The 21,997-nt window shown below is 39.4% G+C and overlaps 1 protein-coding gene across 6 annotated transcripts in view; it reads right to left on the bottom strand.

Annotated features, from left to right (window-relative positions):
• Positions 1–21,997, bottom strand: part of BNC2 (basonuclin 2) — a 417,278-nt gene that overhangs the window by 357,815 nt on the left and 37,466 nt on the right. The window lies entirely within an intron of this gene.

Genomic DNA, 21,997 nt, shown 5'->3' with positions numbered 1-21,997 from the left:
TTCTGGGACAATAAAAAGACAATATCAAGACCGAAGATCTCTTTATGGCAAGAATGAATTAGAAGGACAGTGGTAAAAGAACCAAATCTTATCTATACAGAGCTATTTTAAAATAATAAAACAGGAGACAGCATCCTTTTCTACGAAAACAGGGTTTATAAAACAGAAACTCTCCATTTCCCCGCAAATCATCTCCTAAATCTTCCTATGGTCACCAAAAATAGCTATCTACTTGCTCTATTTGTGTAATATACCATACGTATTATTCAGTCAGTCTACAAAATATATTGTTTTGCAAAATGCACCAAGTCTCCTGCATGTACATAACAAAGATGGAAGTTTTACTGAGGAGGGGGATACAGTGAAATAAACAAAGGAAGTGGGGAGGAGGGAGAGGGGGCCAAGAAGGGAACACTTCTTGGGAAGAGGGACCTGAAAGGTTCTAAAAATGATTTATGAAAGGGCAGCAATGGGGAGAAAAGAAGAGAAACTTAATTCCTGTTTGCATTTCTAAATTCTTTAAATAAACCTTTTGAGAAGAAAGGCTAGTAACTAATTCACTGATGAAGATGAAGTTATTGTTATCTAAAATATAAAATCCCCTGTTAGGGTGACTGCTGAGACTTTACAAATTATTGTATTATTATTCTGTCTAGGTCTGCTTTTTTGTTATTCTCCTCTGGAATGAGATGTGAGCTTGGAAATTTTCTAATAGATAGCCTCGTAATAGCCAACAATAGGATTTTATTAGCGTAGAGCAGAGGAAAGAACACAGGTCAATCCAACAAGCCCATCTGTGGGGTGATCAGATAAGATATTTAACCTTTCTGAGCTTCAGTTTCCTCGTCTGTAAAATAGGAATAATAATATATAGCTCAGAGCCGGCAAAAAGTAGATAGGCTATATATGTTAGGTAACTCTGTGAGCAGCAAATAAGCGTAACTTCCTATTCATAAACTAACAAAAGTTTCAGAGTGTGTTTCTGACAGTGGCAAGTGTTAGATATATTTCAACATTCAACCTTTAAAATTTTTCAAGCACAGGTTGAATTAGATAAACGAACAAGAAATATAGACTAATAAAGTAAAATGCTGCTGCAAATTCTCTCTTGTAAGGCTTATTACCCATCATTTTCATGATGACTTCTTTGATTTCTTTAATTATAATTTGCTATTTGACAAACAGCAGAGCCCAGAATCCTGGGATATTAGCAACAAGGCTCCTTCAAACAAAAAGGCACAGAGGTAACAGCTGTCGTGGTCTAGAGTCACATCAACCTGCGTTCCAGCCCTGAGTCTCCCCATTTCCTAAGCTGTGTGATCTGGGGCAGGAGAACCTCAATGTATTCATCCATAAAACAGAAATAGTAAGAGTGGCCATGATAAAGGTCTAGGCCCTGGGTGGCATAATAAGTGCTCTAAGACTATTTATCTATGGGGCCCAGAGATATTCAAAGCAACCTGCCCAAGGCAGCAAGCTGGTAATTGAACACAAATCTCCCACCTTTCCAGTCCAAAGACAGACTCTTATGCACTGGATTGTCCCCGAAAAGAAGAGGGCTCCACCTCCTCTCCCTCTCACCATCCACACAAAGGGGAAAAGATCACCTTTGCCATCTGACAAGAGTCCACTCCTGGCCTTGGAAGCAGATGCAACATCTGTGACCATATGAGTTCTTAAAACCATGTATTCATGTCAAATTCTAAAGTGGATCAGTTATTTGGTTGGGGTTTAAATGGCCGGGGTCTATGTCCTTTGTTAGAACAAAGACTTCATTAGACACGCACTGTCTCAGAGCTGCAGGTGATGGGGCTGCAGGCCAGAGGAGGAGTTGTTGACAGTGAGATAAGAACCAAAAATAAGCCCCCTGCTGGACCCCTCTTTGTTGACTTTTCAGAGATCTTAAGTGTGCGATCACTCAACACATTAGAGCTAGGACAGATTTCAAAGCATCGGGAAGGTGTTCCATTTTTTTTTTTAATGAAAAAATTAAAATGCCTTTGATTGCAGAAACCCAACCACTTCAGTCTTAGGGACAGAGCCCTGCTTGAGGTGCAAGAGCATTCTCAGTTCAGTTTTTGCCTCTATCATAGACATAAGCAAATAAATATACAGCACTTTTATTTCAGCCTCAGCTTCCAACACATCAAGCTAGGGTGCCTGCTGAGTTCCTTTCCTAACAGCCTAGAGCATGGCAATTCAGGAGTTCGCAAGACCAAGACCCACTGTGTTGTAACGTAGGGAGTACAGATCTTGTCTTCGATTATCATCTGTTTCTAAGACAGAAATGGGTCATCAAACTGAGTCCTATCTTCCCCAAAAGGGTGCGAAAAGGAAAAGAGTCACCTTAGTGTAAAATACCTGCAGCACTTCAGGCAGCTGTGATATGTAATTCTGATCTCCTAATAAAACACCACCCCATAATAGAGACACAATGGTTTACATTTTCACATGTGTGTACACGTACACGTACACACACACACACACACACACACACACACAGAGTCTCATGAGATCCTCAGAAATCAGTGAGATGGGTATGCTGGGGGTTATTTCCCTCATACCCATTTAACTGATGGGTAAAACCAAAGTCCAGTATATAAAAGCTTGCCTACGTTCACACAATACGAAAATAAACGTGGCCAGAACAAGAAGCCACATCTTCAGACTCAAATTCTACTCTATCAATACCCTAAAGGAATACAATTTGAAGAGCTAAATATAAATGTATAATTTAAAGTGTATAAAAGGATGTTTTATCATTTCTTACTGATGCTAGGATGGCCAGGGTCCTGATGAGTAAGGATAAAGGTAGAGAAAATGATTAAAGAACCCCTTTAGTCTTCTCCTGCCCCCTGCCTACTTACCCATCCCAGTTAATGACAGTACTTAAAAATCTGTAATGCAAATGTAAAGCCACTAAAGTAACCTATGGTTAAAAACTTCCTTTGCTTTATAAAAAGAATTCCATTGTAATATGAATTGTTCCTGGTACCTGTCTAATAGGGCCCAGTGTTATGCAATCCGTAGGTCAGGCTTGGAGGTCTTCTACAAAACAGCATATTTCCCCCTATTCATTTATCTTGGCAGGGGTGGGACAAGAAAGCCGTGGCAAGACCAAAGAGGGGCATTCACTCTGCCTCTGTCTTCAGACTTGAAACCTAGGAGTCCTGAAAAGCCAGCCCTCACATGGATAACCAACAGCCAGAGAGGAACTGCAGACTGGACGTCCTACGGGGCTGTTTGGCTTAATGTGAATGACAATTGTCGAGCCTGGGGAACCAGATGATGCTACAGCTGGCCCAGAGGCCAGCAGCACCAATGCACATGCAGGAGAAGAAGGGCCCTTGGCAAGCAGAATCTGCAGCCAAATCCAAACCCCTGCTTCTCAAGCCGCAGGTCAGGTCACCAGCGTCAGTGGATGGCAAAATCACTTCAGTGGCACTCAACAGTTTGTGCTCTCATGAAATAGAACAGAAAAAAATGCATGGCATGTGGTAAGGAGAGAGCGTGCTTCCATTTTCGTTTTCGTTTTTGTTTTTGTTTTTGTTTTGGCCATGCGATGTGTCTTACGTGATCTTAGTCCCCTGACCAGGGACTGGACCCTGGCCATGGCAGTGAAAGCACCAAGTCCTAACCACTAGACCACCAAGGAACTCCCTATTGTTTCATGTGTATTATGTATAATTGGTCAAAAAGGCTTAAAAGCCATTATTCCAAAGGGAGAAGCCACGATCTGCTTCTATACCTCACAGTTACACTGTAATGCAGATGACCTATTGCCAGATCCTTCCATTTTTTCAGGAGAAGCCAGAATTCTGAATTGTTGTATGAAATCTCCCCAATCTTTCAAAGAAAGCTCAAACTTTTAAAACAGTATACTGGCCAAACCCAACCTATCTAAAGGCTGGACCTGCCTTCTTGATCTCTGGCTTCCAAGAAATCCATACCCATGTAATATAAGAGAAGCATCAGAATTCATCTTAGGAAAGAAAGAGTACAAAGCGTTTCTGTTCAATGTCCCTGGGAAACTGTGTATGTGGAGGCATCCCAGAAGGCATTTGCCACGGCAACACCAGTGTTGGAGGAAAAGAACACGTGACCAGGTGAGGAAGGAAGCATCTGGCCTTGATGATAGTGCAGTGACTGAGCAAAGAAACAAAATAGTGGTGAGCCTAGTAGTTTCTGTGAACCTTCTCCGAGTTGGGTGAGATGATAGGGTGGTACTCTCAAACTGAAATCAACCTTGACTTTCCCTTCACATGTAGATACATAAGATAAGACTGACTAGCTGAATAGATAGCTTTTCTTTTTGGAGGTGTGAAAAAAGAATTAAATCAAAGAACACCATCATCAGCAGTCACCTTTGAGTGCTATAGCAGGAAGAGTTCTGCCTGCCCATAAATGCTGACCACCCTTAACTACCCTGGAGTTCCACTGAGCAGTTCCAGGGGAGTGAATGCAGACTTGCTGGGGAAGGAGCCGTTCGGGGGCTCACCATCTGCCCCCTGGCTATACAAAACTAGGACTGAAGTGGACAAGGACCTTCAGTTTCTGTGCTTCCTAGCTGACTCTCCTTTGGCAGACAGAGCTCGGCATTGATATAAGGGGCTTGGGCTTGGAGGTTGGTGAGTTTGAGCTGAGGCTTCTTCAACCTCCCCATCCCAGGGAAAAAGATTCACAAAACCAGGGACTGCGACCCGCCCACACTCCTCTTTGCCTTTTTAAAAACACTTGGAGTCTTCCGTGCAAATGTGCAGGCCCCGAGCCTGAGAGCTGGTCTCGAACCAAACAGAAAGCAAGGCCAGACGCCAGCTCCAGACCCAGCTGTTCCCCAAGCTCGTGGTGCAGGTGTGAGATCATCCCCATGAACCTCACCTGCCTGCAGTTTGTCACCTCAATGTCATTACCACAGGCAGAGATGCAGTTGGGGCTTTTGTTTTACTTCACACCAGGGGGAAGTCATTTTTGGAATTTTTCACCTTAAATAGATTTTTTCTTAAATGTATGTGACACATATTCCTCATAGGACTTAATAAAATAGATATTTCTCATGCCTGGAAAGTAAACTACAGCTGCACAGATTGAAAGAAAATTTATTTTTTTAAAACTAACATTCTGGTTGGAACATTCAAAATACTTATTTAGCTGTAATTTCTGAAAAAGTTCACAACCAGCAAAAATAGAACTCTCTCAGCAAGCAGTTTTTAATTAATATTATGCTAATTAAGAGGACAAAGACAACACTAACAAAACATAAATGTATTAATATATCCTGGTATCTCTTTTTATCTACAAGGCAAAGAATATAATTTCAAAACAGGAAAAATCCCTATAGCTCTTTCTTGCCATATAATTACCATCATGGAAATAAGAGGAAAGCCATTATTTTCAGATCCTTAACAACCTGAGTCTGACATTTCTGTAAGAAAGGGCAGAAGTGATCATTGTAAGTATAAAGCCTCTCACTGCTTTAAAATGACTCCTTATAAATATAAATAAATAAAGCCCATTGCACTGCAAGAGCTTAGGTTGAACTGTATAAGGGGACATATTCTTGTATGTGACTTCAATACAAAGAACAATAGGTGCTTTCACTCAGTTGTGCTTTTTTTTTTTTTATAAATCAAATATATTCCCTAACCAGAAAGTGTCCAGCAGAAATAACAGTAATGGGGATGGGGTTTTCATGACATCCTCAGGTGACTTCCAAGATCTCCTTGTCACAATCAAGACTGTTACAATGGCAACAAGAAACGAACCTCTGGGACTCCATAACCTCCCCAGACACAGTGTACTAAAAGGATTTGGCTTGTCTCGTCTCTCCTGATTATGCAATATATGCTAGAAGCAGAAGAATGGTGACACGGACCACTGGGCTGTGGACAACGTTTTCTGGTCCCACTTGTTCCATCTCCTCATTTACGATTGTGTGTGTTGCCCTGACACTTGCAGTGAGATGAGGGTGGACATACACCAGGCAAGAGCAATGAATAATGTTTAGCTTTGTCTATAAGGTAAAAAAGCAGGGAGGTACATATTCAGGTACTTGGTGGGCTAGCATGTGAGCACACACATGTACACAAACACACACATGTTTACACACAGGCACCTCATAAGTCTTTACTGGCATAGGTATATAAACATGTCTGGCTTTACACAACAGACATTTTCCTTGAAGTTGTGATCAATAGCATTGCAACTCAAATATTCCAAGGCCCTAAAGAAGCTTACTATTTAAAAGAAATCTCGGGGCTTCCCTGGTGGCGCAGTGGTTGAGAATCTGCCTGCCAATGCAGGGGACACGGGCTCGAGCCCTGGTCCGGGAAGATCCCACATGCCGCGGAGCAACGAAGCCCGTGCGCCACAACTACTGAACCTGAGCTCCAGAGCCCGCGAGCCACAACTCCTGAAGCCCAGGCGCCTAGAGCCCGTGCTCTGCAACAAGAGAAGCCACTGCAATGAGAAGCCCATGCACCGCAACAAAGAGTAGCCCCCACTCTCCACAACTAGAGAAAGCCCGTGCACAGCAGCAAAGACCCAACACAGCCAAAAATAAATAAATTAAATAAATAAAATTTTTTTAAATACCTTTAAAAGAAATCTATTATGACTCCTTTCATAAACCTGTATTTGCTAATATAAATAAGCACACCTGAATTGTCCAAGTTTGGATTTATGTATTCAGAAACAGCATGCAACCCAAACACAGAGATCACAGTTACACTGCCTTGGGATGCGTCCTTCTTTTGTAATGTATTACCTCACCGGTAAAGAGGTGACCATCACTTCAAATGGCATATGTAAAATTACAGATATCAGCTAGATATTGTTCAAACAAGAAAAATAGCTCAAAGGTTCTTATTTTAAACAGAAGCAGGGTAACATAACATCATGTGCCAGCTGCCACACCCACAGAATATCTGGGGGGGGGGGGCCCTCCACATTACAGTGATTCTACCCTCTCAAAGACCTACCAAGATAAACCACATCTGTCCACTGGGATTGGCAAGTGCCTTTTTGCTCCCTATTAGTTCTAAGGCACTCAGAGAGATAATGCTACTCACTGTACCTTATATCTCAAAGGAAACCAGCACTTCAAATGATTATCTCTATCTAGTTTGCCACACCCCCATCCCTCATAGTATAAATATTCAGTGCAAAGAACCAGCTACCATGAAAAGCAATTATGGGGAAGTAAGACCCCAGGAAATTACTGAACACATAATCAGCAAGACTTACACACATTTGTTTGACCACCCTCCTGAAAGAGACTGCCCAAAACAAGCTCTTAAATTATCCTTGGAATGACAGTCCACTTATGAGCCCATGATGGCTAAAGTCGACGGCAAATTCACTGCCAAAAGACAGTACCACACTAAGCACGGGATATGTGCAAACCAACCTTCAGATCATGGGATGTGCATTTTATAAAATCATTTGAAATGACATACATAAAATAGTTTGAAAGTTTTTCAACCATGATCAGCAGTCATAGTCATGGTGTCTAGTTATTGTAGAGCAGTAGAATTCATCGAAGCTGAAGGCTACTTGGAATTAAGATTAAAATATTTTAAAATATTTGGTTAAGTCTCTATGAGCTTTTAAAATGTTATCTTTTAAACTCATTTCCATAAGGAAAACCAAACTCATTCTTTCTGAACCAAAAAGTTTTAAAAATCCTTAATTCTTCTAATTTCTTATTTTTCAGTAAGCTTCTACTTTTATTATTATAAACGGATTCCCAACTACGATAAGCAAATGCAGCTTCCTCCTTGTAATAAGGGGAAACCATAAGGTAGCAATAGAGGGAATTCTCTATCTCTAAGAAAGCAGGAAGATTAAGTTAGCAACTCACAGCACGGGGCTCTGAAATAGCCTAGTCAAGTCTTCCTCGACTTGAGGTCAGAAGCTGCTGACCCCTTTGTTTCCTCATTTGACCTAAGCTTTATCTTATCCATTAACACCTTTCTTTCCTAAATTTCCCTACCCAGAATCACTGAATTCAAATAGTTAACCAAAAAAAGAAAAAAGGGGCGGGGGGAGTATGTGGAAACCACCACTGCAGGAAACAATAAATAGTTAACCGAAAAAAGAAAAAAAGGGGGGGGGGGAGTATGTGGAAACCACCACTGCAGGAAAAAATAATAAAAATAACAACAATATGCTAAGAAAAGCTAACAATGTTACACAGTATTACAACAGTGCTGTACAATAGACATATGTGAACCACGCATGTAATTTAAAGTTTTCTAGTAGTCACATTAAGTTTTTTTTGAAGGTGAGATTTTTTTGGATGAAGGAAGTCAAAAGGTACAAACTCCCAGTTATAAGATAAAGAAGTACTGGGGTGTAATGTACAAGATGATAAATATAATTAGTATTTCTGTATGTTACGTAGGAAAGTTGTTAAGAGAGTAAATCCTAAGTGTTCTCATCACAAGCAAAAAAACTATTTTTTCTATTTCTTTAATTTGGTATCTATATGATATGATGGATGTTCACTAACCTTATTGTGATAACCATCTAATGATGTATGTAAGTCAAATCATTATGCTGTATACCCTAAGCTTATACATTGATGTATGCCAAATTATACCTCAATAAAACTGGGGGGAAAAGATGGGATAATTTTAATATAATTTACTTAACCCAAATTATTCAAAATATCAATATTATCATTTCAACATGAAATAAATGAAAAATTGAGATATTTAGCTTTGTATTTTTTCACACCAAGGTTCCAAATGCTAGTGTGCATTTTACACTGATAGTACATCTCAGCCTGGACCAGCCACATTTCAAGTGCTCAAGTGCCACGTGGGGCTAGTGGCTTCTGAATTGAATGGTGCAGGCTCACGAGCTGCCAGGTGCTATTCTAAGTGCTTTAAATGTACAGACTCATTTAATCCTCACAACAATCCTATGAGGTAAATACTACCGTTATTCTCATTTTACAGATGAAGAACTGAAAGAGCAGAGACCCAAAAATCACATGCTGATAACAGAGGAGAAATTCAAACCATGGCCATCTGGCTACAACTACCATACTATTTATTAAGAGCCTACTGGGTGTATGACAGACACAGAGGTGTGTATCTAAATAAATTCTCTGATGTGCTCCTCAGAACAACCCTGGAGGATAAGTGTTAATACCCCAATTTTACACACTGTTGCATCATTAATAGAAGACTTTAGAGCAGGGATAGCATGACTTCACAAGGTAACACAAGGTGGAAGAAAACAAAGGTGACCAGTCCACAAGTCTTACCCTAAAGGAACATGTAGTTTAGTAACAGAATACAAAACCACTACAAGGTATAATGAGGTACAAAGAAGATTCAGATGGAAAAATCTTAGCCCACTAAGAGAACAGGCAAGGCCTTCATGAAAGAGGTAACATTTTGAAAGGACTTAAGGAACCTCCATACTGTTCTCCATCGTGACTGTTTCAACTTACATTCCCACCAACAGTGTAGGAGGGTTCCCTTTTCACCACACCCTCTCCAGCATTTATTATTTGCAGACTTTTTGATGATGGTCATCCTGACCAGTGTGAGGTGATACCGCATTGTAGTTTTGATTTGCATTTCTCTGATAATTAGCAATGTTGAGCATCTTTTCATCTGCCTTTTGGCCATCTGTATGTCTTCTTTGAAGATATGTCTGTTTAGATCTTCTGCCCATTTATTGATTGGGTTTTTTTTTTTATATTGAGCTGTTTGTGTATTTTGGAGATTAATCCTTTGTCAGTCGCATCGTTTGCAAATATTTTCTCCCATTTCGTAGGTTGTCTTTTTGTTTTGTTTATGGTCTCCTTATGGAGGTACTTTAAAAAACTAAAACTAGAGCTACTATATGATCCTGCAATCCCACTCCTGGGCGTATATCAGGAAAAAACCATAATTCGAAAAGATACATGTACCCCAATGTTCACTGCAGCACTATTTACAATAGCCAAGACATGGAAGCAAACTAAATGCCCATCGACAGATGAATGGATAAAGAAGATGTGGTACATATATACAATGGAATATTACTCAGCCATAAAAAAGAATGAAATAATGCCTTTGGCAGCAACATGGATGGACCTAGAGATTATCATACTAAGTGAAATAAGCCACACAGAGAAAGACAAACATATGTTATCGCTTATATGTGGAATCTAAAAAAAAAAAATGATACAAATGAACTTATATACAAAACAGAAAAAGACCCACAGATGTAGAAAACAAACTTATGGTTACCACGAGGGAAAGGGGGGCAGGGATAAATTAGGAGTTTGGGATTAACATATACACACTACTGTGCAGAAAACAGAAAATCAATAAGGACCTACTGTATAACACAGGGAATTATACTCAATATTTTATAATAACCTATAATGGAAAATAATCTGAAAAAGAATAGTTATATATGTATAACTGAGTCACTTCATTGTACACCTTAAACACAACATTGTGAATCAATTATACTTCAGTCTAAAAAATAAAATAAAAAGGACTTAATTAGGAGCCTAGAGCCAAGAGCACAGGTAAGGTGGTAGAAGAAATGAGCTGTACAAGGGTGTTGAAGGAATGGCTAAAAGAGTTCAAAAATGGCTAGAGTGTAGAGTACATGTAGGAAAAACAATTCTCAGATGTGATGCTGACATTGTCCAAGGGCCATAGCAGGGAAAAACTCAAATTCTGTGCAAAGTTTGAGGAAACTGAGTACCATGATGAAAACTGAGCCTTAGGTAAAATCATTCTAGCTACACTGGGCAAGATGGACAGCAGCAATAGAGATTAGATATGAACGGTGGGCAAGGATGTTATTAAAATGACCTAGGCAGGCAACTGCAATGGTCACAGTCCATTTTAAAACAGGTGGTAAGGATAAGGCTTTATGGATGCAGAACCCTTAAGGTCTAGGGTCTAAAGTTAAATCAAACCTGATGGAGTTTCAACCCTTGGTGATGAGCAGAGTGGTGGAACCATTAACAGAAACTTTAGATGCAACATAATCCAACCAGTATGCTAGTCAGTCATAGTAAGTAGAAGATTTTATCCCCTCCCCTTTTTTTTTTCCAGCCTAAACTTCCTGCTGTATCTCTGCTTCCCACATCAAGATCTGTACTACTATCTACTGGGCTTTAAAATGGCTCTTATTTTAAATTAAAGAACTCCTTTCCTATCAAGCGAATCATTAGTGGTTAGCAGAAAATGGCAAAGGGCATTATCTTTCAACTAAGACAGAATAACACCTCCAAGTTCTTCAACGCAAAGACAGAAGAAGAATTTCAGAATTCCAGCACAGCTGAATAATGTTCTGTAAGGGCTTAACAAACAGCCATGCCTAAAATATCGGTCTTTTGCTTCAAGTTCTTAATGTTTTAAAGGAAAAGTTAAAAACAATTTCCCCACTGCCGACTTCCCTTTGCATTTACTTATTTTCATGTTTAATTAAAAACACTTCCACTTTAAGCAAATATTTCCTCTTTTTCCCTTTAATTACCTGACACACAGTAGTAGAGCTGCATAAATTTTGCCTGAGGTTAAAGCTGGAGTAGAGCCTAATCACCAGCTTGAGACATTGTTCTGGCCAAGTAAAGCAGAACACATTTATCCCCTGTGTTGGAACAATACTTAGGCACTTCCGCTAAGACCTCCTTTTACCCCAGTGTTGATTCTGATTAACTCCCTTTCCTAATTTGTATTAGGGAAACCTGTGCATTCTTCACACCACCACCACAGGATTAAGGAAATGAAACTCAGTGCAGAGGTTCAGGTGTGCACAGACTCTTCAGTAGAAAATATGGACACATCTGCCAGAGTCCTACCCCATTAAATGCCAACTTGGGCAGCCTTCCTTTGATTCAACTGATTTTGTTCTAGACACACCTTCAGGTTTTTCTACTGCTTTCCATAAAGAAGGTGTTCAAAATACAGCGATGAGAGCAGGTAGAAAAGTCAAGGGAAAAGTTACAGGTAAAATAAATGCCCAAAATAAGTATTAAGCAACTAAGAATGACGACTGTACTCATAAGCTAAGAAAAATTGGGAAATTAATGGCACTTACATAAAACAATGAATCTCAGAGCCAAATCGATACACACACACAGGTAATGTGCATGTACTTTTTTTGTTCTTAAGAGGCCCCACTCCAAATTCTCAGGCTCAAGTATGTAGTCTTACATATGTGGGTATAAAGATGCTCAAAGCACTTCTCTTATCCTACAATTCAATCTAGTAATAAAAGGATGGTGCTCTGGAAGACTGAATTCAGGGCAGCTGGGAAGTTTCACTGGAATCAAACGATCTCATCCACCAACCATCCAAGACTCCCCAAACTTTGGAAGTGCTCTTGTGTCACTGGAGATCTCTCTGGCAACTGACAAGGGAAGTGGAGAGGGTAGGGAAGCAGCTACCTTTCCATTTAGGGAAATCTTCTGGCATTCTAGTCCACTTTTTCATCTAAGATATAAAAACCACATAGGCAAGGCAGCTGATCCCAACTAGAAAGTCTATTTTTCATATGGGTATTTGAAAGGGATCTCAGGTAACCACCTACGCAGGTAATCATTTGTGTACACTCGAAACAGACCAGTGTGCAAGGAACAGGAGGTCCCAGAGACTCTGGCCACCTGAACCATTAGTGCCTAACTCTCTTTGGAAGCAGGTGGCTACCATTTGAGGACAACTTCAAAAAACTCTAGAAGTAATGATGACAGTGATGATAATGATGATAAAGATAGTAACGGCAGCAACCATTCTTGTGGTGCTAAGGATGTCTGGAAAGTACAAGGCTTTAAAGTCAGAAAGATCCTAATTCAAATTCAAACATTTTGAGCAACTCATTTGAACACTGAGCTCCCATTTCTTCATCCAAAAAATGAGAAGAGTGAAGAGGCATAAACCCAGAAAGCTGTTGTACAGAGAAATTTAGCAGTGCTGATGGAAACACCTGGCACACACAAAAAGGGTTTCTCAAATACTCATTCATTACTCTCCCCCCTTCCTGAGTACAGTTCATGGTGCCTTCAACAAATGAGAGAAAACTGGCTCCCCAACAGCAGGAGCCCCAGGATTTAGAGCTTTTGCTTCTGTGGAGGCTTATATTCACTTGAAAAGCATTTACTGAGTATTCCCTGTTTGCCAGGCTCTGACTTGGGCATTTGGAATATATCTGCTTTAATTTCTACCTTTATGGAATTTGATTTACTTTTATTTTTTAGGGTCAGGGATTGAAAGCAAAAATTCTTCAAAAAAATAAACCAGTACTGAATAATATCCATTTTTAAGAGCATGATGACAGTTTATTTGCCTCACTGTTTTGAGGCAAGCATAATTCATATTTATTATTTGGGCTATTCATCTGATGTCAACCTAAATGTCACCCAAAAAAGGCAAGATTGGGGGAGATTAGGTCCTGAAAAAAGACCAAAATTAATACAATGTGAAGTAAACAGCTAGAATGGTAAGTATGCAATTTTAAAATGAAAAATTAACCCAGAAAGGAAGGAGGGCTAGGGAGAGCCAACATGGAAGCTGAAGAGAACACTATAAAAGGAGCCCACAACGGGCTGTGTGAGCTTAGGTACCACTGGAGAGCATGATTCCTCACAAATGGTCCAAAAGTGATGGCCATCATTATGGTAATTACGACTGTGACACCACCTCTCTGGGCCTCAGTTTACTCACTCATCAGAGAAGTTCTGACTAGATCTGTGATTTTTAAGAGAGAGAAGTTTCAAATTTTTTAATTCATTAAAAAGGATGAGACATTTCTATAAAAAAGTTAAGAAGTACCTGGCTAAAGGACATTGCAGGCAACTTCCATTTCTAACATCCCATCATGACTATATATTCTGGCTTCACTTGACCTCAGAGCCTTGGCAACAGAAAAATAAAGTCCCTTAATCACTTGTCCCCAACAGAAAACCAAATTCAAATATTTTAACAAAAATAAATAAACAAAAAGAAGGTCATTGTATGGATCAATGAGAAAAGTGTGTCAAGAATTAAGAAGTGACATTAACTCAACCCTCTATGCCAGTGTTTTTAAAATTGTGTAAGCTACCTGTACAACAAATCCTCAAAAAAAAGGCAAATAATTAAGTAGAGATGATATTTGTTAGATTTCACAATCAGTACAATTGTATGATAGATGGTACATTTCTATTTAAAACGAAAAACAAAAATACTAGTTAGAAATATGTGTCATGGTTTTTAATAAACTCTGCCCTAGCAGCAGAAATGATGCCCTACTAGAAAAGAATCTAGAAATGTCAGTGAGTGTAAACGGAATCAGTGATGAGAGATATGCAGTCCAAGCCAATATCCACAGAAACTCAAAGATAACTCAAGGATTACACATACTATTAAGGCTATCTATATCTTGTATACCAGTGGGCATCCATACCAGGCACTCTGCAAATATCACCTCATTTAATTTCTACAACTCCTTGAGATATGTATTTTTTTTATCCCTAAAATGGCAATAATAAGGCCCAGAGAAGTTAAAAGTATTGCCCAAAGTCATATTTCTAGGAAGTCAAAGAACCAAGATTCAAATGATAGGTTTATCTGGCTCCACACCCCTGCTTTTTAACTATGCCTCTACTCTCATTAAAAGCCACCAAAGAAACGGCACTTCCCAGGTGGGAAACAACTTTCACAGAGTGTCATATTTTGTTCCACACTTATGGCTGTCTGCATATTTGGCTTAGGGAGGTCACTAAGAATGTGGACCTAGAAGAGAACTACTTCTCACAAATACATATTACATGTACAACTGGTACTTTTGGAAGTTGACAAAGCAGCTACTCAAATTAAACTAAAATGGTCCAAATATATAAAGGGAAAGGGATGAAAACACTGAACATGGCAGTGGGGTGTTACTCAGCTGATGAACCCGAAAACCAAACAAACTAGAGCAATGAGTCATAAACAGCAACAGGGTCTGTAGGATTCAGAAATTTCAAGTTTACTTTTATACTCTAGATCCTGTTGGGGGTTGGGGGGAGTAGTGGCTACAGATATATTTTGCCTTGATAACTTAATAATGTTTACATGTAATCCAGCAGAGAGAAAAACAAATTTAATTTCCAATGTAAGGTAATAATCCAAAAGATTCGGGCTTCTTGAATGACAATTACCTCTTTTTCTGTAGATTGTGTATGAATATAAAGCATGCCCTAGCAGTATCTTTTAGCTACCTCCACAAGAGCATATAAACAGCAAGGGATTATGGTGGATTGGACTAAAACAGTACATAGTAGTTGCAAGGAGTCTGGGAAACAGTATTATGATGAAGAAGAACCTCCAAATCCCAAGACACGGGATTCATTGCCAACTCTGCAATAAGTTACAAAATAAACAAACTGAGGCCCGTTGTAACCTCTTTTATCTGTACTTCCATATCTCTAAATGGGAACTGTAATTTAAATTAATGTAAGTAAGTCAGAAAGAGAAAAACAAATATCGTATATTAACGCATATATGTGGAATGTAGAAAAATGGTACAGATAAACCAGTCTGCAGGGCAGAAATTGAGACACAGATGTAGAGGACAAACGTATGGACACCAAGGGGGGAAAGCGACTGGGGGGATGGAGTGGTGGTGGTGTGATGAATTGGGCGATTGGGACTGACACATATATACTAATATGTATAAAATGGATAACTAATAAGAACCTGCTGTATAGCCGCATAGCACAGGGAGATCAGCTCGGTGCTTTGTGACCACCTAGACGTGTGGGATAGGGAGGGTGGGAGAGCAAGAGGGAGGAGATATGGGGACATATGTATATGTATAACTGATTCACTTTGTTATAAAGCATAAACTAACACACAAAATAAATAAATAAATAAATAAAAATAAAGGGTTGATTAGTCAAAAAAAAGATAATGGTTTAAAGCACAAAAAAATAAATAAATAAAAATCAAAAGTACTACCAAAAAAAAGAACCTGATGTATAAAAAAATAAATAAAATAAAATTCAAAAAATAAATAAATAAATAAATATAATTAATACAAAATGTAAAGTGTTACCACTACATTAAATAGAGTACACTTTGAGGAAACTCTAGAGATATACAAAAGAAAATCAGCAACTAAAATCACCTGAGGACTGTTTTATGTTTGTACATATATTTGATACACATATCATCTCATAACTGAAAATTAATCAATATACATCACTAAAGCTATTAACTGCATTACTCCTTCACTCATTAGTCATCTACATCCTTCCAAGGAAGGACAAAAGTAGAAGAATGTATGCAAAGTATACATATATATACACATGCCCTCCATTTAAAGAAAAACTCTACAACTTTCCGACTGCATACTGATAAATGACGTGGGTGTTTGATCAAATAAGCTACAAACACAACTCTTTCAAATAAGAGTATTTATTATAATAGGCCTAAAAACAGTAGGATTTCCCAACTTTGATTTATGAATCTTTTACTCCAAAAAGCAGGCCTCTGAGATATTTACACTACATTGAGAGATTCCTCGGGTATGTGTAAACATACAAATGTAGTAGTGGTGAGGTGAAGTGTTGGGTTTTATTCCCCCAAACAAACTTAGAGAAAAAAAAGTATTAGAATGTAGTTAAGTCCTCAGACATGTTTTTTCAACTAAATCATTATATTTTCCTACGACCTTTTTTCCAGTTCTCAGAGAGGAGTATTGTAGTGACTAAAGTAAACTAAGGACAATACACAGGGAAGTTACACTTCTGAGATACAAGCTAAATGAGGTATTATGAATATAATGAGCAAATAGCAACTTTTACAAAATAAAGTACTCAGCATCTGACAATTCTGCAAATATTCATAGTCCATTGAAAGTTCATGCCAACTTCCCATTTAAATGATAACACTAGTGATTATCAAGTACTGTGCCTCCCCCTACTATAAGTTAGGCTCCATATGAGGTTTTATATTCTAATATTATCTCATTTTATCCTCACAAAAAACAAAGTAGGTCTAGATATCATTTCTGAAAAGAAAAAAACTAAGATGCAAAAGTTAAGTAACTTGCCCATGGTCATGGATCAGCTACCCAAAACCAAGTGAGCCTAAATGCAAAAGTTCATGGTTTTTAATTTCCAGTGGTATTTAACGTAGGACAAGCATAGCAATACGTGGAGAACTAGGTAGTTTCCTACCACATAGCCTTTAGGGAAAGAAATTTTAAAGAGAGGTAAGGAGAAGGATGGCAATCTGTTAAGAACTTACTGGGAAACCGCCTGAAGCTTATCTGAAGGCCACTTTCTCAAATCAAGGAACATTTTAAAAACACCAAAGTCATTGTCATTTACCCAAACGTGTCAGAGAAGATAAAGCAAATTCACATCAAAAATTTTTTTAAACATTACTATGCGTGACAGGTAGGTAAAAAGAGATTAACGCGGTGTTGGGTACTGGAAATACTCTAGCTGAAACTGACTAATCTAGCTCAGAAATTAATACATTCAATTTTGCGGAGCATTAAAAACTAACGTTCTAACATCAAAACTATTCAGCAAATTTAAATATATATATTTTTTAAGCCAACAAAGTTACAGAAGCCCTGAACACAAAAAGAGCTATGAATTTACCTTAATATTAACTAGGACATGCTCCTTTTCAAATGACTGTATCTGGTCAAATAGTTTCAAGAACTTATAAATGAGTTTGCCTTGTCAAGGGAAGTCCTCCTCCACAGAGTGATTAAAACCACATTAGGGGCTTCCCTGGTGGCGCAGTGGTTGAGAATCTGCCTGCCAATGCAGGGGACACGGGTTCGAGCCCTGGTCTGGGAAGATCCCACGTGCCGCGGAGCAACTAGGCCCGTGGGCCACAATTGCTGAGCCTGTGCGTCTGGAGCCTGTGCTCCGCAACAAGAGAGGCCACGATAGTGAGAGGCCTGCGCACCGCGATGAAGAGTGGCCCCCACTTGCCGCAACTAGAGAAAGCCCTTGTACAGAAACGAAGACCCAACACAGCCATAAATAAATTAATTAATTAAAAAAAAAAAAAAAAACCACATTAGCCCTCCCCTCTAAGTTATCAAATGGATCTTCTTCATAGTATGAAATTGAGCTAAGTTTCCTGAAGAGAATCAGCTAACTTGTTTTTGTTTTGTCGTTTTATTTATAAGAACCATATTAAAGAGTTTACTAAGAAGCAAACTCTTACTTAGTACTCTTATTAAATTCTGGTCAGTGATTTCCCTAACCAACAAATTCTTTTCCTAAAATAGCAAGTTGAAAAGTTTGTATGTCAAAATACATTTTCTATCAAATAGTTCTATGACAGCATATAAGAATTACAAGTGAAATTTTTATCTCAAGGAAAACCAAGTCCACACAGGAACAATTTAGACTGCCTTGATTTCAGTAAGTACAATACCATCTGGTACATAGAAATTGTTTGTTTTTTTGAACAGGGAAACTATAATCTGAGTGATCTTTGACTAACCGGAAAGATGAACTATGAAGAGAAAGAAAGCTCAGGCAGTAACTTCAAATTCTGCCCACAAAAAACATTCACCGACTTCTCCCTAAAGGCCTTTTTCCCTCTCTATGGAAGTGCTTTAGAAATTTCATTCAAATCCCTAATAGCTTCTACCAAATTATATTAGAATTGTGACCTTATAATAAGATGCCTACAGACGGTTCTAATTAATCTCAGTTTGTAGAATGGATTAGGTGAATGCATTTTGCAGCCCTCTGCATAGATTACACGTACGTCCATTAATCATTCGTAAGCATCCTAAGAATAATTCCTAGAAAATCTACAAAGATAGACAATAGTTGAGAGTGATAAGAAACTTCTGACCAAGTCCTTTGGGAATCAGTAATATAGATAGGCTCTGATTTGCTATCCTTGAGGAGGTACTGTATCAAACAACAGTGAGGGAAAATTTATTATTTATCATCCCCATTCCCTGAAGTGTATAATTGAGAGGTTTGGGGGTTTTTTTTATGTTTGATCATTTTATGACACAACAGTGCACAAAGAAATTGTAAGTCTAATGGCAGAATTTCAGACTCAAAACTTATGGAAATTCAGAGACCCCTTCTGTGGCTCTGGACATGCTTGCATTCTTTCTTTCGGCCACGTGGGTGACACTCTTTCAAGTAAAAACTACAAGAAGACGGGGGGGGGGGGTCCTCAATCACCTTCTGGGCCTCGATCTCAACTGTCATCTCCACGATGAGCGAAGGTACTCAGAGGTGCTTCCATAGTCTCTCCAGCAGGAGTGCTGACTGAGAGGCCCCCGGGCACTGCAAAGCGCCGCTGTCACTTCTAGTCACTGCTCGGCCCAGCTAATGCCATGCCTGTCATGACAAGCACCAGTCACCTTAAGGCACCACACCTCTGCCTCGACAAAACATACCTTTGAAAAGGTATGAGCCACAGAGGGAACCTATTTCAGGGGTTGCCAAGGGAAGCCAGCCTTGTCTATAAACAGCAGAGAGGCAGTGAAACAGCCCAGAGGCACAGATATAAGAAGGACTGCTGGCCCTGAATGCAAAGAAGTGTTCTGCTTCCTGTGCACGGACAAGGGAAAAAAACGACATAGTAAGATACCGTTTGACCAGGCTAAAGTGGGTTTAGCTGTCAGCCTAAACCTGCCATCTGGTGTTAAGATACAGCAGATCACACCCCAGATGTGTTCCTTCAAACAAATCACATCTTTTTTTCTTATCCCCTCTGTTTTTTTCTTTCTGTAAAGAGAGAGATGCCTGCCAAAGATACAAATCAGCTGAAGTTTACTTTAAACTAAAGACTCTTGTGAACTTACTCAGCCAAATGAGTAGGTATGTCATTTCACGCACCCACACCCGAAAAGCCACCACTTTTCAGAAATGGCATCTCAGATGCTGAGCAGAAAATCATTTGTTTACTACTCATCGACCCTAAACGTTGAGGTTATCCTTAGTCATCCGAAAGCCATTTCATCTGAAAAATGAAATCTGTTTCAGTGAAGCAGAGTTCTGAAATCCTTGTCTTCCTCCTTATTTCTGACTCAGTATCTCATTCCACAATTGGGGTGGGGAAGGGTTATGCAGTGCTATCATTTGCACCTCATTACACTTGGGCTGGAGCTTTGAGAAAGCTGATATTCCCTCTAAATTTTTACAGATGCTTCTAGTTTACCAGTTCATGACTGCACTACTAGAAAAGACTTCCTGCCTCTAAACTGCTTGCTGGCATGTATGCTGAATTTCAAAATCCCTGAAAAAAGCAAACCTTTGTGGTGTTCTCTTAACTTTCTTGCTGGGGGAGAGGGGGAGGGTCACTAAAACCACACCAACCAAAAAGGCTTTTCCTTCTATGACGTGAGGCTCAATCTCTCAGACACATACCTTCCCTTCTAACTACTGATGGCTCATCTTGATTTGGACCACCCCCCACAAAAAATGTTCATTAACAGAAAGTTATCTGTGGAAAGTGTTTTTCATCCTACGTTATGATGAGGACCATGCAAGTTCTGGGAATAATGCAGTCCTAGACAGCCTTTCACCTGAGCTTATGTGTTTCCATTTATTTCATATGTGTCACTGGGAAAATACTTGGGGACAGAGAGAAGGGACACTTTCTAAACCACCACCCCCCACTTTGTTTCATGGCTCCAAGGTTTTTCAAAGTTCAGGGCAGGTGACACTGGTCTGTTCTTAATCTTTACGGCTTTAGCAATGTTAAGGCTGATGACGAGGGACACAAATCCCTGATGGAACTGAATGCATTCCAAACTCCCCGACCCACTCAAAGCCGTAATCCCCTGCAGCTGGATCTTACTTACCACCATGCACAGCTAATACATTTTTTAAAAGCTAGTCACTGGTGACAAATGTAAACTGGACAGAGCAGCAGCTCCCCCCCCCCACCTTCTCCCTGCCTTGCTCCTCCACCCCTCAATCTTCCCCCATAACCCAGAGACTTGCCCTTGCTGTGACTGATAGGACCTGCCTTTTAGAACCACCAAGCGGGTGCAGTACAGTTCTGCTCTAAGTGACTAGAAAGATTTTTAAAGCATCTTCAGCTGTCAGACTGTAACAAAAACAACAACAAAGTCATCCTTAACACAAACATTTCACGACTGAGAAAACCCTATGAATTGAGATTATCACTACCATCTTCAGTTCACTCTTTATTTAGCTATCACACACAGGCAAACTGCTCTGGGGCCCTGGCAGCTTGACTGAATTAAGCTGGTTGCCACCTTCTTGGGCATAATAAAAGAACACACAAGACAATTTGAAGCTTCAGGATCTTTTGTGATATATTTTGTTTGGACTCATTCACTTTTTCTTTTGGAAGAAACTCGACAGAAATATAAGTAAGCAACTAGTCTTTCATGATGGGCAAGTATGTTTTTACCACGGATTTTGAGAAAGGGAAACCAAGTCACCCAAGGAAGTTAATAGCTCTGTGCTGGATGAAATCTCCAAAAATCAAGGCAACAAACTCTGGAAACTGCATAAAGATAGACGGAAGGATAAATGGATGGATAGGTAAATTAAGAAAAAAAAAAGTCTCAAATGTATTGGAGCCAATACAGACGACAGATTTTGATGAAGGGATAAGCTATCCACTTTACCTGATGCAGAAAAAAACAAGGGTTAATAGATGTGACATTTTCAGGTTTACTCTAGTTCCCAGATAACTAGCAGTAAGTGCTATAAGTGATATTATCAATTAGGCTTGGCAATGGCTACCACAACACTGACTACAATGCTTAGACTACATTAGGTTTAATTACTGCAAAGTTACATCTGGAGAGGGAAGCATCATTTTATAACCACCCTCAGCTTTCTAACCTGAGCCCAGCCCCTGCAAGATACATACCTGCCCAAGTAATTGAGGCTCCGAAAGGGAACACAGTTAATAACGTGTAACTAGCAGGAACACAAGGAGAAGCGACAAGCAGGTCTCCGAGAATTAAATTCACATCTGATCATGAGACCTCTCTGTGTCCTCCTGGCATTGCTGAGAGCAGGTACTCCAAAGCA

This window comes from Balaenoptera musculus, chromosome 6 (assembly GCF_009873245.2).
Source record: "Balaenoptera musculus isolate JJ_BM4_2016_0621 chromosome 6, mBalMus1.pri.v3, whole genome shotgun sequence".
NCBI lineage: Eukaryota > Metazoa > Chordata > Mammalia > Artiodactyla > Balaenopteridae > Balaenoptera > Balaenoptera musculus.
Note: the sequence above shows the minus strand (reverse complement) of the source record. Positions and strands in the feature narration are given on the sequence as shown.